Below are 15661 nucleotides of genomic sequence, written 5' to 3'. Positions count from 1 at the left end.
ATTGCGCTCCCAGGCTGTAAGAATAACTCGTCAATACATTGAGAGAGAAAAAAGCGAGTCCCCGAGGAGCGGTTTGCGTTTGTATGCATGGGGATTGGCAACACGACGGGGCTTATTTACATTAAATACGCCACAAGGTTACAGTGCAGATAGATGAGCGTCATTTTTATCACTCATTACTTCTCTTAAGCGGTGACTGACGCTCAGGACGCGCAGGAGGCAACACTCATTTATCCTGGAGTTCTTTTAAGGCGAGGAGAAGAGGAGAAAAACACTCGAAACAGTTCACTTTAAAAGGTAAGGAATTATACTTTTTGGACTCATTTCGTGACCTGGCTGTCTTTATTGTTGTTGTGTTATCCAAGGAGGTTTTTTAAACGCGAAGCGGCGAGGCTGGCTGCGTGTGAATACAGGGGGCAGATTTGGAAATAAAAGAGTGTTTGTGGGCACTTCAAGGTCAGAAACAAACTAAGGTGGTGGAGAATAGGCTTTTTCTCTCAGAACATGTAATGATGAGAGGCTTATTTCTTTAAAAACGAGCTTCTCTGTGCATCAGCTGCTTTTTTATCACCCCCCGTCCACGGCGAATACCGCAAGACCCGGGCTGTATTCATCCAGCCAGGCGGCGGTGCTTTCTACAATGGAGTGGCTTTTTTAACGGTACAATGCATTTCACCTACCAGATAGGGGGAGTCCAAGCTGAAAGATGAAGGGAATATGCTGATGCCTGGCGATCGGCATCAATGCAAACGTTTACCTTGAGCTGGCAGCGGCACAGAGGCACAGAGAAGCCAATATTTTACATCTGAAAGTCAGGATGCGCGGCGGGGAGCAGCTGTAGGGACAGGATTGAGCAGTGGACAGTCTGTTACAGGTCCGAAGCGCACTTTTCAACACCCCCCCCGTCAGCCGACAAGAATATGATCCGGTCAAATCATATGGACATGCCTCATTATTCAATGATCTCTCACAACGCAACGTTTACGCGCAGGAGTTAGCCGGCGCTTCGCCAAATTTTAAAGGTAAGAAGAAGTGTGGAGGTTATAGTGGGTTTTTACTGGGGGCTTTGAGTGTTTTACTCGTCAGCTTTTGGGGGCTTGTTTGTGCGGGTGCATCGCAACGGGGGCGCCTGATGTCTCCCCAATCATGATTAGAAAATAACAGTGCAATTATCCGGAGCAAGTGACGATCGTAACAAACTGCGACAAAACAGCAGCTGGGAGGCATGGTCTGCGACACCATTTAAACTCATCGCTTAATTTTTATATTCAATCAGAAATTTAATTATTATAAGTTTTGTTTACAGATGCATGCTTTATTTTGGAACACAATGCGTAAAAACGCGTCCGGACGCATGGCTTTGCAATATTTTCCAACACAGATCAGCGATATCTGACTTTTTTTAACAAAGTGCAGCCGTGTTCCCCGGTAAGAGTGTCCGCGAAAAACTTTCTCCCGACAGCCGCACTTGTGCTGTGAGAGTGCGGGGAGGGAGATTCAAGTTTTACCGGCGCGTTTGCCACCATGTGTCAAAAACTTGTGAGATGGAAGAAGAAGAAGAGCCGGTGAGACCTGCCATTTTGTGCAGTGATCGACCTCTCTTATGAATAAGCAGCCCCTGCATTATGCTTTGAGGAGACGTTACGATGGCATTCAGACGAGGGGGGGAAAAGTGACATTTTTCGTGGGGGAAGCGGTGTCACTTTGGCATGTTGTGGCTTTATTTTATATTTCAAGAGAAGGGGGAAAAGTTCGAGCGAGTCAAAGGCTACAGTGTATCTCCGTTACTGTTGAAATATAAAATGACGGAGCCCATAAGCCATTAATATAACAGTGCACGCGCGGTTTTTAGGAGTAATCTTTTAATTTACCAGAAATTCAAGATCCAGAGCGTTTCGTGCGCAAAAAAAACCAATCTAACCGGTTGCAGAATTAACACATCCAGGCTTAAAATGTGTCCTTAAAATGATGGGGCAGTATTGAATTATCAGTAATATGTGGCACCGGGGATGAAGGCTTGTAATCCCATTTAAAGCCTCTGTCTCACCGTGCGTCTTGGGTGGGGTGGGGTGGGGGGACCTTTTACTTGGACTTGACCCCTGAGTGATCTGACCCCACTTCCAACAGCTGCACAATGGCTGTGAAGACACTTCTTAAAATACCTAACAATGTCTATCGTGTTTGTTCCCGCTGTTTCTCTAACCTTCCCTGAAGTTGTCTTGAGCCAAAAAAAATAAAATGTTGCCTCTTCCTCATATTCATTGTGCAAAGGAAAGGGGATAAATAGATGTACTGTGCGAGTTGAGATGCTGTCATTGTTTAATGGTATGCACAGGGCGGATATTATGTCTGAAATAGTGTCTGGGCGTAAACCCTTTTTGTCAGCTCCTTTCATTCCCTTATTGGAGATGCAATTGTGAATGGATGAGTGTCCCTTCTCCCTCTGACAGTTCAGGCCCTTCCCTGGACCTCTCTGTGCGACTACAAGTTGAAATGTTGTCATTCTTGTCGGGTGAAAACATTTGGGGAAGAGTGTGTGTTTTTAAGGAAAAGGCCTTGCTTTGCAGACCGGCCTTTTTTTTGTCAGAATTTGTGTAGAGAATTAGGTGTCAAGGCCTCAGTGGTTTGCAATTTAATTAATATTCATTATTATTTTTCCCATTTGTCAGGTTACATTTTAACACCACATACTTCCCACTGTTGAATTATCTAATTAATTGTCAGCATTGTTGTCATTAAAAATAATTATTCTTATAAAATATGCATGCATTATTTATCCTCACTTCATGGCAGGGCAGATAGATGAATTCACAATGTTTATGGATGGGCTGTTTTTTTATTTTGTGAGATTTATGAAGAAAAAAAAAGAAGCCATGCAGGATTTTGACATTTTCTCCAGCTGCAACTTTCTGATCGACAGAGCTCTAAATGTGTTCCCGGAGAAACAGTGTGTGGCGGTGTTAATGCTTCATCGTGTCTTAGTTGCTTTCCCACCTATGTCAGTGTTGCTAAAGGGGGCCGCGGGCCGTGACTGACTGCGGCGATAGAGCTGAAAACCAGGGTGGAGGGAGTGATGAGGGAGACAAGGGGGGAGAGAGATGGAGATGGAGAGCATGCCACGGCATGCCACGGCAAAGGATGGCATCAAATCAGTCCTCTTTCTCACCAGTCAGCTCACCGTGGAGCAGACCCACTTGTCTGGAGCCGCCCGCGATGTCAGCCGGACGCCCGGTGAATTATTCCCCGTGTTGACACAATTAGAATTTATTTTCTTTTAAAAGGAGAAGAAAAAAACGAACAAATGCGAGCATCTCGGAAACACAAAGTGAAGTGGTTGCATACATTACATAATCGAGCAGTGGGGGAAAATGTGTGTGTATAATCAGTCGGAGTCAGCCTGCTATAACAACAGAGAGAAGCTGGCCAACAACATTGTGTCTGACCCCAACCACGTACTGAACATGGGAATTGTTATAGGGTACCACGATTGAATAAAGTTAGATAAGGATTGACTGGTTTGTGCTAATTTAAATCCCAAGTCATACGTTAGAGGGTCTTTTTTCAGTGATTGTTAAATGTCTGTTTCATTGTATCCTGTCTTGATATCTGTCCTTGTTCGATGTTGCAAACGGAGCTGCTGTGATGCAAGAAGAATTTCAGACTTGATCTGACAATAACGTGTTATCGTATCGTACATGTTTAAGTTATCCTGTGCCATGGTGGGTGATGTATGCATGTGCAACACAGTGCATGCAGGCGTTCTCACTGAGGGCAGTTCATCCCCTCCTCATGTAATTATGGAAGAGAGGGCTCCAGCTGTACAGGCAGCAGGGCCAGGGCTCCCGGTCCGCTGGGATCAGGGCGGTGGTGGGCAGGCCAGATCAGGCCAGCTCTGCTCATCAGCCAGCCATTAATTGATATGTGCAGTCATTGTGAAAGCACCCCCCCCCCCCCACCACCACCACCTACCCTTTCTCTCTCTCACTCCGTTACCTACCGAGTGAGAGCTGTGGATAATTTTTCATTCCCACTCTGGTTCTGATCCGCTCTCTCTTCCAACAGGCAGTACATGTATTGCAGTGTGTCTAAGCGTGTGTGTGAGTGTCCCGCAGGGAGCAAGGGAGGGGGGGGGGGGGGTCGGGGTGTAACACCGAGGCGTTAGACTGGGTTTGAGCCTTGTAGCTCCTTGACCTTGATCTGCAGAGTTCAAGTCCAGACAGGCAAAGATGTCGGTGCTCCGCAGTTTCCGTGCGAGGCTAATGCGATGAGTGCGCACCCTCACAATCCAGAGCATTGAGTCCAATGTGGGATGCAAAGTCAGGTTGAGATTGTCCTCCTGACCACAAAACATCACACGCTAGATTACACACATTAGACAGAAGCCGCAGATTTCAGATTTCTGACACAATAGTTTGAAACGTAACATATTTTTTCTCCACCAGCCCACAGGGTGTGATGCAGAACTTTTATCAGGAACACCAATTATGATTAACCCGTTGATGAGGAATCACTATAGTCGTTTTCGAAAGTCAGTGCCACTGACCTTTGCTCATTATTTAAGGATCTCATTTGGTTCATTTAAAAAATAAAAATAAAACTATTGTCATTTCTTCATTCTTTGAATGAAGAGTATGTCTGAAAGCCTGTTGTTTTCAAGTTTTTTTAAACTCAACTGCGGTTGAAGGTTGCTTTTGTGGGAAAAAGCAAAACTCACTGTACACGATGACTTCAATAATATAAAAAGCAATGAGAAATATGGAACTCCATTATCCAGAATCATTGTTTAAATGAGAGTTTCTGTACAGTTTTGTGTGTGCTATGTTAATGTCTCATGTTGTGGTTGGAGAGTATATTTTCTCCGGTACGTTCTTCCTCCTGAGAGTTTGATAAGGGGTTGTGGGGTTGTAGGGATGGAGGAGCAGTGGGGTGGAAGATGAGTTGGAGGGGTAATCATGGACGTCAGTTTGATCTAAGAATAAAGAGTGTGGGGCAGATGAGGCGCTGACAGACAAGCTTGACTCAGTCCTCTCTTGCCAGGGTGCCATCACAAGGAGCGTCTGCCTGTCTGGGCAGCCGGGGGGGGGGGGGGGGGGTGAAATGTGGACGTATAAGTGAGATCGAAGTGGTCTCTCAGATGGAGAGGTGGGCACGGAAGTGGGTACAAGGAGGATGTATTCTTTCAAAATTTGACTCCTTCAGAATCTCCCAAGATTCGTATGCATCTCACAAAAGGAATTTGAATCTTATCCATGAGGATAGGGTCTGAAAATGTTGGATTTTCACCCAGAAGTTCAATGTTGGTGTCCCGTGTTAAACCAGCTTTGATTTACCTGTTACATTACTTCCGTACTTAAGTAACGCCACTTCCGTAGTAATGTTATGAAGACGTTGACTTATTTGTCACCTTGCTTCACTTCTTCCGTAGTAATTTTTTTAACTGGAATCTAAACTTAACAAGTTGTTTTCCCTAAACCTTATTAATTTGTTTCTTGTTAAAACAGGAGTATATATTGAAAAGACAGTTTGCATGTCCACCAACAATTGACATAACTCTTCGTAAAATATATCATTATCAAGGAGACAGTAAAAAACCCTGAACTGAACGGTGCATGTGGAAGTTTGCATTTGCAACTTTATATAATCTGTGCATACAAACCTACTTACTGTATGTGTGTTTTACATCCTTGAGAAAGTCCAGGTGATGCTCTGATAATGCCGTTTTTCTCTATTTCTCTTTCTGCACGTGTAATCAGTATAACACCAACAAGGAATGTTTCCTGAAAAAAAGTAAAACACCTTATCCTCACAACCCGTGATATTGCTCCTTTGTTTGCCCCTGCTGAGCTCCCTTTGGCATTAAGGCAGTGTGGCTTTAACATTTTTTTCTCCATCCAAGTTTGTTAGTATTTTGGATTTAAGGATGCGTCATGCCATGTCAGGACCGTTCCCCTTTTGATGTGTCGAACGGCGGGCGCTTTGCCGTTTCCGTAGACAACAGCTTAACACAAACAGGCAAGCACACATCAATCAGAGGTTCTGAAGCAGAGAATTGTTACTGCTTAGCATTCCGGCGCTCTCAGCTAAGACAGTGGTAAATACCTCCAGTGTTGATGAGATGGAAGGTTATATGTGTGTGTGTGAGGCGGGTTATGTCTATTACCCACTTCACATAGAATCTCCGACCGCAATCGCACATGTCATGTCTGCTCTTTAGCCGCTCCACCTCTCGGATGTGACCTCTGTAAACTTCCCGGACCTCCGCTAATGAGCATGCAAGATGGAGGGAAGGGAAAAAAGAGGAAAACAGTGGCGAAAAAGAGGGAGAAAAGGGGAGGGCGTGAGGATGCTGGAGAGAACTCCTGCACCTTTAATTATGATCAAGAGGTTTTCACCAAAGGACGGAGGCGTTGCAGTTCTGTTGCGCTCGTAAATCTGGCCCCGGATGCCGTATATTGTGTTGAACGATTACTGTACACCATTATACTGCATATTCAACTGCCTCTCCAGCACCTGATTTGCATAATTGGATCTTTAATGAAACTTGCCTCGTGGAACAAAAAAATACAAAAAGAGATGAAAAAAGTGGTTTGGCGTGAGGTTGTGGGGAGAAAATAACACGATTCAGATGAATGCCCCCCTCAAATATTAGCCTGACTCGTTTCCTAAAAGAGTTTTAAAAGAGGTGTGAAAAGTAGATATAAAAGACGAAGATATTTGTTTTAAAAAAAGAAAAAGTGACCTGCTCTGGCCCAGGCGCTCGCACATCAGCGGCAGTGCTACAAATAGGATGAGAAGTGACTGTGAAAGCTGTACATTCCCCGCCAGGTCTCGCGGGTTAAGACTACAATAGCGGGATATTCTCTTGCCCTGGGGGGATTTCAGCTCCTCGTCTGTCGACACTCATTGCACCTACTTGTTACTCAGGGAAGATGGCTCTTTTGTAGAGGAGCCGATTCCGCGCTCGCCTGCTGGAATGCTCAGTCACAAATATTTGGACAATGTCTAATCAGGAGCTGTCGTTTTTTTTAGAATCCAATTTCATGTCGGGGGGGATGTGCAGCTTGGAGTTTACATGCAGTGACTGCTTTTTCTGACTCTTAACATGTGAATGAGGAACTCTGAATCCTTCTGATTCTCAAATGTTTTGCATATGCATGTTGGACTAAAGGTTTCCGTTCTCTTTGTCCGCCTCTTGTTTTCGGCGAGGCGTCCGTCTAATTGCTTAATTAAATTCCAACATGTCCTGTTTCCCTCGGCCTTCAGGAGGTGAAGGTTAAAATCCTCCTAGTGCCACTTTCACGCCAACGTGAGGGCAATGGATAATAGCAGGTTATTTGTCTTGTCTGAGGAATCTATTGCTTATAAGTGACAGTGAGAGAGAGAGGGAGGGGGGGAGTTTATTTTTTAATCAACATGTTGAGACTATTAGGTGCCGTGAGATCCCCTACCTTCAAAAGTGGGACAGCCAGTTGTTAATCTGCCACTAATGTTAAAAAAACAAGCGAACGTTGATGGTGCGTTAAAGCGTTTACGCGCTCTGCCTGCAAGCGGTGGTTTTCTGAGTGTGTGTGTGGGTGTGTGAGAGTGTGTGTGTGTTTCCACTCCACATCCGTGGGAGTGGATCATGTGTCAAAGCGGTTTACAGGTGGCTGCGGGGCAGCCGCTCTACAGAGAGGTGGAGGAAAGGCAGGCAGGGTTCAAGTACCTCAGAGGCTCTGACAGCGCTGAACTGAGCAAGGGCTGCACTGAGAGGACCCTTCAGAAGCCTCCTTATCGCACTCCTCTCTCCAGCGGTTCACTCTTTTCTCTTCTGTCTCTCCGCCACAGTCCCTGTCATCTCTCCATCCTCGCTCCCACTCTTATCTCGCATGTATCTGATCTTTTTATCTCTTTTTCTTTCCTCACTTCTCATTTATCTGGACTTGTGGTAAAAAATGACTTACCTATTAAACAGAAAGACCTGAAACGTTGGCTTTAATTAAATGTATTATGTCAACACATTTCACATTTAGTTGAAAGGAATAATATTAAGATTAAATTAAAAGTATTAGGTTAAATTGATTGATTTCAACTAACCATATAGTTATGTGAAATCTGTTGATATAATACATTTGGTAGTTGTAGCACTGTAAACACTTTGCTTCGTAAAAACCTTAACATCTTAATAGCCTCTTTTTTAAGTGAACCAAAACACGTGTCCTTTAACTGGATACAATTAGATATAAGAAAGATAACTTTCCTTAGATGAACTAACAAAAAAAACAGATCACATTTGCAACATTTCTTCTTCTTCATCTTCTTCTCTCCTGACCTTCTGGTGGTCAGATCAGTTCATTTGCTTCCGGACAACTATTTCCAAGTCAGTTCGGTCAGTCAAATGTAAATCCAATTAGCAGTACTACTGGTTCTTACAATCGTACTGAATACTGCAAGATACAGACACAAGCTGGTTAGGCCGATGCATCAGTTTCCCATATGTTGACCTTTTATAAAAAAATCCTACAATCCTGTCGTTTATCTGGCCTGACTGTTGACCCATGCAAAACCATTTCTAGCTTCTGTCTCAGTTAAGAGTTTTACTGTCCCACTATGTTCTGTTTGAAAAATACTCCTAGACCTCAGCCTACTGTAGGGGGGTTTTTAGCTCCTAATTGGTCATATTTAAAAATGACAATTGGCAGTGAGAAAACATCCCTATTAGCCTACAAAGTACCCGGCACACGGAGCGGTAGATCCAGGGAGAAAAGAGACAAATACACAGTAGGCAGAGTGATGACAGGACGGAACGGGGAAAAAACACTTAGAGAGAAACGCAGTGAGCAGAAGGGGAGAAGCAGCGAGACAGAGAGACAGAGAGGAGGGATGATGTACTTAACGCTATCTGTAGGCTTCCTTCTCAACAAGCTGCTGCCACAGATCCTGGGAGCCTGCGTTGATAAATTCGGTTTGATAAAAGTCACTGAAATGCCGGCCTGTCTGCACACCTCTATTAAGCGCTGGTACATTTGTCACAGCCAGTGGAAGTCAACCAAAGGGTTTTAATGTCACATCAGGCTGAATTAAAGACTCAATCGAAAGCCCTGAAAGGTTTAGGTTTTTATTTCAAGTGACAGTAGTGGTGGTACAGCTGTGGCTGGCGCTCAAGATTACTGGGCTGCAGTTGATCAAGGCAGTCATTTTACATTTTATATTTGGCTATTGGGAATTTGGTGATTATTCCTTGCTCATTTTAGCCTGGATGCTCATTTTGTATCTGATGACTTTGAGCGAGGGAGGGGTGTGTGTGTGTGTGTGTGTGTTGTGGGGGTGTAGAGGTTGAGCTCATCTCATGTCTGGCATTATTTTTCTAATTCCTTTTTTTTTAATCAAGAGAAATTAGATCTATGCTGCATTAATCATCTGCCTTCCTTAATACAGCAAACTGAGGGAGCATTTAAAAAAAGGCTGCCTTTTTAAAAACACACACAACGTTCCCCCTGAGAAGCCCCCTTAATACCACATTACTGTTCTCCATTTATGCAAAAGTAAATAAGTAAACCCAAAAGGCAAATGAGCATTCCAGGCGTTTAAACACACAGCCTTCTGTAAACGCCTGGCGCAGGCGCGACCACATCTCCGAGGCGTAGCTTCCATGAGACGCAAAGTGAGGCTTGTTACTGTGCTTTTTAAAAGTTAAATATACATGTTTATTCTAGCGCTTATTTGAGGACAGGATATTCAAAAACTGGGTTTTTTTGGCTTTTTATTTTCCGGAAAATCATTAGCATATGACAGCAAAAGACCTCTGTTAAAGAGCATATTAGACACGTTTAGGTACTGTAAATAAACATAGGACTGGGCGGGAGGGGGGCTCATTCTATTCATGTTACTGAGGAAACCACTAATGAGTAATGCAAACTTAAAGAAATACATACAAAATATTTGATCTTTCCTTCTCTTCCTTGCTTCTTGTTTTTAACTCCATGCACACGCACATGCACACACTCTCAAACAATCAGTGGATCCCACCTGGTGTTGTATTTAATGCGCCCACACACACACATGCTCACATGTGTGTTTGTGTAAGTGCTTTTGCTTGCCAAGAGCTGTCAGTCTTTCATGAACTACTTTAAAAATTGTTGTTCAAGGTGGGAGCTAAATACTATTTATCTATTATTTATCTGCGTTATTACCGGGGTTACATTTAAAAAGAGAGCTCTCCGTCGTGGGAGAATTCCCCCGGCGCCTGACTCTCCTTTAATACCTCTTTTAAGTCATAAGATACACTCCCCCCCCCCTGCTGAAAAAGAAGCCTTTAACAGATCTCCCGCAATTTCCGACAATTTACTCAAATCATCTTTTCTGTTCTTTTTTTTCAAAAGGCCCACCGCATCATTTCTTCTCTACCCCCCACCCCTTCCCCGTTTTCCTTTTCCTCTTTTTGTTTTGATCCGTGTCTTTTTTGTTATTATTATTATTCTTGATCGTGAGCTGCAGTTGTTTTCTTCGCCTCAGGATTTCATCTCTTTTGTTGTGTCGTTCACACCAATCGTAGTAATGGGGAGAGAGTTAAGTGGAAGTGCTGTGGCCCGGGCCCTTGTTCAGCTTGTCTGTCGGCTGCTTTGGTAAACAGGACTGTCAGATCCGCACAGAAAGAGTTGGTGTGTGTGTGTGTGTGTGTGTGTGTGTGTGTGTGTGTGTGTGTGTGTGTGTGTGTGTGTGTGTGTGTGTGTGTGTGTGTGTGTGTGTGTGTGTGTGTGTGTGTGTGTGTGTGTGTGTGTGTGTGTGTGTGTGTGTGTGTGTGTGTGTGTGTGTGTGTGTGTGTGTGTGTCTGTGTCTGTGTCTGGGAGGGGGGGGGGTCCATTGCATCCATGGTGTGGTTGAAAGCTCGAAGGGTGTAAGTGAGTTCACACTCGCAGTCTGCTCACCCGTTCACAATGTGTGTCCCGAAAACTGGGGGTCATTTGAACAGTCGCTATTTCTAACCTTCTGTTACTCTATGGACCTCATTAAAGTAAGAATACTAAAAAACGACACAGAATACTGTATTTCTTTATCAATTTAAACTGTCCGAGCGTATAATGGTAATACAGTTTTGTTCTAGTTTAATACAACTTAGATTGTATGTTCGTATCTTAAGTATGTACGTTTCTTTAAATCATAACACTATAAGCATGTAAGCATTAGGTGAGATCTTAATCAAAGTCAAATAATATCTCACAGATCGAGAAGCATTTTGCCAACAAACAACCAACATAAAAAATACATCTGTAAAAAGGTTGTTAGGACACCTCAAACAAATTCAATCATTTGCATGTTTGGTTGTAGGTATGGCAATGTTGGTCCACCAATTTGGTCCAGAGTAAATGACCTTGGAATGGTTACCATTACATTTGGCACAAACTCCCATCAACACGAAGTATTAAAACAATTTCATCCATCAGCAGGTACAATTTTGTATTTGTCATATTCTTTGGTTTCTGAACAAATACCTTGAAAATGTGCAGTCCTATCAGCGGCAGATAATGTTCATTGGGTTACGGTTTAAATAGCACATTTTTGCCTGCTAATGCACTTGGGAGCAAGTTAGCATGCCAATGTTGGCGTTGAGCTCAAAGTGTATCCTCACAGACTCCCCAACGAGACCGTTGACACTTAGTCTTGTTAAAACTTTAAGGTTCAAATTGCGTTAAGAGCCAAGTGCAAGTACAAGTCTTGGATTTACATTTGAGTGATTCGGAAAAATCTTGGAGTCTATTATCAGCTCTACAAACCAGTTCCTGTCAATGGCTGTACAAAAGGATATACTATATAACAAATGTAATTAGAATGGGTTCTCTAGGTTATAATCAGTGCAACAACGGTAGGCGATCAGCTGTTTTTCGTTGGTTATAATATCTTGACCGAGGGGAAACTTACATTGGACATTTGACTTAGGGAAAAAGGGTAAAGATAAGCTCCTATAAAGGTCTCCTTGGGAACATAGAACCCTGGGAATATAAAAACTCTCCCATTTTGCACCAAAGCACAGTAGCTAAAATAGCTTTTGCCCACTTCATCTGCTGACTCAGCACCTCCACACTTCAACCTGCCATTGACTCTTCGAGCAGAACTTACTCTGTCACAGGAAGTCCTTACATTCCCTTCCTCCCCACGCCCCCCCACCAACAGGACAATCTCATGGAAGAGCTGCTTCCGATTAGGGCTCGGGAGAGGTTTGCTCCACAAATCTGAAGTTGAGGTGGAGTTTATTTCATCTCCCTCGTAGTCTCCGTCTCTCTGATTGCCGATCAGCCCCCGAGGGCTTTGAGGCGCTCTTGCAGGATCCCTGTGATTAGAGTAAATGGCCTCCCCCCCACTCGCTGGAGATCAGGGTTGGTTTGCGCGGTGGGAGAGAGGTGGACCGAGGAGGACGAGGTGAACGCTGAGGGTGAGGATGTGGAAACTGACGGAGCGAAGGCAGGAAATAAGAGTAGACACTGAATATAAGTGTTGGTTTGACGGATGGTCAGGGTGGAAACCTTTGGGTGAAGGAATCCTATATTTCTGTGCATGTTCATACATATCAGATTTTTGGTCAAAAGAACAAGCTTTCATATATGAATATAAGACCTGTTTGTGGTCTTTTTAAATAGGAGTTTATGTTGGTCCCATTTAGCGTTTAAAATTCTGTGACCTACAAGAAAATAAGCCAGCAAATATGAATGAATTCATTTGATTTATTCACAAGTTTAAATACAATGACATCACAAGGCATGTGACATGGGACACCCCAATAAGCTAAAGGAAGCTAGAGAAAAGGGGCCCAGACAATAAACATCAAGTATTTACATTATATATCATTAAATATATATATACACCAATGTAAAAGTACTAGTTGAACATCAAGATAAAATGTAACTGATAGCTATCTTGGCAATCATGTCATACTTATAAAATAATGTAAAGGAGGCATCATAGGAGTGTTTCAGACTTAGCTCAGGGGATGATGGTCTTCCAGTGGATGGTATCAGTTCCAAGAATACACGTGTGTCTGTGTGTGTTTCATTTACACCACTTTTGGAAATGGCCAATATTGTCCCCACCACTTTGCATTAGGATAATGTGTTCAAAATGTTCTGAAAATAGCGTGCACAAAGAATTGCACACTTTGAGTTTGCACAAAAGAGCATGTTCAATCTTGAGGACTGTCCACACTTTTGGGTGTCTTTCTGGCAACCCAACTGGTGCACTTTGGACCTGCGACACCTTTAATATTAGTAATAATTAAATAGAGAATAGTCAATTGTTGCTTCCGCTTTGCAGCAGCGTAGCACTGCACGAGTTGTCCAAAAAAGTGTTGTGAGCGTATGTGTATGTATTGTTTGCCGGGGGCTTAATGCAGTAGTGGTATTTTTAAATCTGAAAAAAAGTGTCCCCACCACTATTTCTAACAAAGTGATGGTATTTTGATATCTGGCCTGAAAAAAATGCGAGCCCACGGGTGCTGAATCCTCTGTCTCTAAGGACTGAGCTTCTCCTCAGTTCCCTGTCTCTTTGACTCAACAGTGTGTACCTGTCGCGTGTGTGTGTGTGTGTGTGTGTGTGTGTGTGTGTGTGTGTGTGTGTGTGTGTGTGTGTGTGTGTGTGTGTGTGTGTGTGTGTGTGTGTGTGTGTGTGTGTGTGTGTGTGTGTGTGTGTGTGTGTGTGTGTGTGTGTGTGTGTGTGTGTGTGTGTGTGTGTGTGTGTGTGTCAGTAACTGCTGCGAGGGGCATTTGATCCAGCCGAGGCTCGTGTTGGTGTGGAGCCCAGCGGAGGTCAGTCTCCTCCTCAACACCCCTTTTTCATCCAATTTCTGTGGCTGCGGGCGGCTGCTTGCCGCGCTTTTGTTGCCGGAGGTAATCTGTGAAGTGATCTTAATTATGGAGGTTCGGCCTGTTCCTCTCTCCCCCCACCTCTTCCTCTTTCTCTCTCTCTCTCTATTTTCATTCGTTCTCTCTCTGTCTTCCTCTCCGTACACGCTTTTAATCAAAGAGCGTAGTTAGCTCGTAATGAGGGCGAAGGGAGCACGTGCGCTTCTGCTTACACATGCTGCGAGGCTTCGAGGAGGAGGAGGAGGAGGAGGAAGATAGTGAGGAAAGATGGGAAGGGTGGAAAGACAAATTATTATTCAGTTTCCTTGACAGGTTTTTCAGGAAATAATGCTGCGGATCAGCAATCTATCATTTATTTTGAATTGTTTGGTATGAAAAGTAGGATTTTACTTCATATATAACTAATCATAAACATTTAAGATAAAGTATTATTTAGCATATTTATTTACAAATCATACTTAAATCAATTTGACCTTCATGTGTTGACTTATCAAACTTTTAAAAACACATTTCGATCACAATTTCTTTAAGAATCACTTTTAGAAAGACAACAGCATTCTTCAGTCATTGTTAAATATAAAGTATGGCAGAAGGTACCCTCACCACGGATCCAGTGATGGATGGATTCCCCCTCATATTCAGTGTGTTCTTCCAGAGAACTGTCGCCACACATAACATTTAACACAGAGATACATCTGCTGCCTTTTTACTCAAGATCAGCTGTAAAAGAGAGAATAAGATAAGACAAAGTTGGTATATATAGGAGCAGCAACAATGTCGAGGGAGGAGGGGGACCAGGGGGGAGGCAGGGGAGGGGGCAAAGGGGAGCACAGAGGGGGGTGGGTGGGAGAGAAAGGGAGTTAGATGGGATCCATTACACATAAACAGCCTTGGCATTGATGAGATGATCCGACGAGGATTAGGCCGACAATCCTGATGGACACTGAAAAGGTGACCACAGGGGGGGGGGGGGGGGGGGTGTGTGACCGTCTATATGCACATGTGGAGATGAGTGTGTGTGTAGCACAATAGCACATGCTGTATGGCCTCATTATGATACCCTGCATATATCCTCCCAACGCTGCCGCCGTCGCTCCTTAAGGTCGCGCTGGGAGCCATTTCCAGGTCACAGCGAGGTCAAAGGTCATCTGCTCGGGCATGAAGGCCAATCAGAGTTCTGAGACGCTCTTGTTCTTCATGTGTGAAATGTGTTATGATATCACTGAGCTGGGTTCAGTGTGTTCATGCTTTCAAATTCCATGGGTTGTATTGGAATTTAAGGGTAGAATTCAACAGGCCTTCTGAACCTTGGTTTCAACCAACGCTGGTTTGATTGATTGGCAATTATGAGGATCAATATTTAAGGGATTCATCCATTTAAAATATCACAGGTGCTGGGTTTAGTTTCCTAAATGTCAAAATGTATTGCTTTTCTATATTTATTTGGATATAGAACTTGGAAGACATTTCTTGAGAGATGTTTGACTAATTGAATATTCCTAAACTGAAACAAATAGTTGATTCGTTGATTTGTTCACTGTCAGAAAATGCATCTGCTTTCAAATATAATTGTTTAAGTCATTTTTGATACAAATAGTCATTTCAGTTTGTGTTTCTAAAATGTATTTATTTCCTTTTTTATTTTGGTGTTTGGACGAGCAGCAGCGGATTTAATCTGTTCAAATGGACTTTGGAAACTTGTGATTGGAATTTCTGTCAATTGTGTCCATTTTATACACCAAACAAATCATGTAAGAATCATATCGGTAACATATTGATTTCAAATGGATCAAAGCAGCATTCTGAGTCATTAGATCTGAAGTAGCAAA

At 43.3% G+C, this 15661-nt stretch overlaps 1 protein-coding gene across 2 annotated transcripts in view; it reads left to right on the top strand.

Annotated features, from left to right (window-relative positions):
* The first annotated feature begins 219 nt into the window (after positions 1-219).
* znf536 (zinc finger protein 536) overlaps positions 220-15661 on the top strand; it is a 206071-nt gene continuing 190629 nt past the window's right edge. For both annotated transcript variants that reach the window (XM_034117218.1, XM_034117217.1), the window contains exon 1: positions 220-297. The gene's annotated coding sequence lies outside the window, so the exon portion shown is untranslated. The remainder of the gene's footprint in view (positions 298-15661) is intronic.

Source organism: Trematomus bernacchii, unplaced genomic scaffold (assembly GCF_902827165.1).
Source record: "Trematomus bernacchii unplaced genomic scaffold, fTreBer1.1, whole genome shotgun sequence".
NCBI classification, from domain to species: domain Eukaryota; kingdom Metazoa; phylum Chordata; class Actinopteri; order Perciformes; family Nototheniidae; genus Trematomus; species Trematomus bernacchii.
This window is presented reverse-complemented; position numbering and strand designations above follow the sequence as displayed.